The sequence below is a fragment of the Schistocerca piceifrons genome, chromosome 1 (genome assembly GCF_021461385.2).
Source record: "Schistocerca piceifrons isolate TAMUIC-IGC-003096 chromosome 1, iqSchPice1.1, whole genome shotgun sequence".
Taxonomy (NCBI): domain Eukaryota; kingdom Metazoa; phylum Arthropoda; class Insecta; order Orthoptera; family Acrididae; genus Schistocerca; species Schistocerca piceifrons.
In genome coordinates, this window is record NC_060138.1 from 471,249,123 (window position 1) to 471,251,337 (window position 2,215).

At 46.4% G+C, this 2,215-nt stretch overlaps 1 pseudogene; it reads left to right on the forward strand.

The window, feature by feature from the left end:
• Positions 1-793: 793 nt before the first annotated feature.
• Positions 794-911, forward strand: LOC124729063 (annotated as a pseudogene).
• Positions 912-2,215: the final 1,304 nt, after the last annotated feature.

A 2,215-nucleotide genomic window follows, 5' to 3' on the forward strand; every position in this document is an offset into this window, starting at 1 on the left:
GCCACGCTACCGCCCGATGGTCAGTCGCCATCGGAAAAGGACATTAGTAGAAACGAAACTGTGAACCACCACTACAAGTGACTGTCACAAGTCCCCTAAAAATCTCAAGTGTGCTGTCAGTATAGGGAAGGACTACCTTCACCGCAAGTTAATTTCTGCAGAACTTACAACCGTGTCAGATACAGCAGTTCCTAGAGATACTGTATCTACCCTGTAAATCACTGCGATGTGTACAGCTAATAGCAAAGATTGGTTGCCCATTCGACAAGTGGTACAGGGTATGCTTCAGGTTGTTTAAAAAAAGAACTTGTATATTTATTAAACTGTAAGACATACAAGTATGAAAATTGGGAGATCTATACAAATATCTCAAGGTTAATGTGAATGTATGCTTTCCCGGCGTATACAGCTGGCGAAGAGTTCTCGGGCTTCCAGCCGGGTGGCGGTGTCTTCAAACAGCTACGTTTCGACGAGTGACATACTCATCATCTTCCGGCGAAGTCACTTCGCCAGAAGATGATGAGTATGTCACTCGTCGAAACGTCGCTGTTTGAAGACACCGCCACCCGGCTGGAAGCCCGAGAACTCTTCGCCATCTCAAGGTTAGATTATAGGTATTCAGTATGTCCTCCACTAGTGACACGCACATCATCACATTGATACTCGTAGTCCTCCATACTCGACTAAGCATGACCATCGTCACTGAAGTTATTGAAGTGCGGACCTGGTTCTTCAGCTCTTCTAGTTTCTGCGATAGTGTTGGTGCATAAACATTGTCCTTAATGGTACCTCGGGCAACGGCCTTGCCGCAGTGGATACACCGGTTCCCATGAGATCGCCGAAGTTAAGCGCTGTCGGGTTTGGATGGCACTTGGATGGGTGACCATCCAGGTCGCCATGCGCTGTTGCCATTTTTCGGGGTGCACTCAGCCTCGTGATGCCAATTGAGGAGCTACTCGACCGAATAGTAGCGTCTCTGGTCAAAGAAAACCATCGTAACGACCGGGGAGCGGTGTGCTGACCACACGCCCCTCCTATCCGCATACTCAACTGAGGATGACGCGGCGGTCGGATGATCCCGATGGGCCACTTTTGGCCTGAAGACGGAGTGCTTGTAATGACACCTCACAGGAAGAAGTCACAGGTCGTCAAATTCGGTGACGGGGATGCGAACTTAGAAGAGCTTAGGAGCCGGCTGTTTAACGGCCAATCCAACGTCTCTGTAGAGTTCTATTCACATATTCACGCACTTCGACTCCAGTGAGGGGTGCACCGTCTTCTTCAAAACTGAAGTTTACTTTGTTCATCCTCTGAAACAAGCAGTTCTGTAAACAGGAAGATGCTGCTGACCATTAACCGTGTTTCTATCAAAGAAGATTGGTTCGAAAACAGATGGTTGAACATTACACAAAACACACTGAGATGCATCTCGTACAAGTTCAGTGTGTGTTACGTGGGTTATGTAGGCCCCACATTCGAACATTGTGTTAGTTGCTTCATCACTGAACACGATGCACTGTGCGCAAGTATTATCACTGTCAACAGCATTCTGAAGCTCATCAGAAAATGCCACAAGTTTGCTCGTATTGTCATGACGTGGAGCCTGTAACAGCTGTAATAGGTATAAATTCAAAACCAACCGATGCCTCAAAATACCCCAAATTATTTTAGTGAGCAGTTATAACTCTCGACTGACTCGATGACTTGATTTTACAGGATTACGTAGGAAAGCGGTCAGAATTTAATTAGGAGGGCGGCCAGGACTCCTTCCTTTACATGCAGGTCGTTCTGTGTCTAACTGTCAACACTATCTGTGAGTATTCCATCCATTCGGAGGACCAGTTCGATACCTCAATATGAAACGTCTCTGCACTTTAATCACAAAATTACACTTCGCAAACTCGAGAACACAAATGAATTCTGCTGCGGAATAGCCATTTTGCGACATGGGACGGTAACCGGGCAAACAGTAGATAACGGACATCTAGCGGAGATGAATATAAAGTAGACAACATTTTCGTTCCTCCAGTAACCCAATCGTGCCGCAACGGTCGATAGTTTTGACGATGTGACATTTTGTAATACGTATATTCGTTTTGAAACATCCTGTACATGGACCGAGAGTGTGGGAAGGCGATGAGAATAGACTGAGCTGTCTTTTGGCGACGACAGGTAGTTGGGAGTACCTTATCAGATTTAGTGCCACGGTACGTAG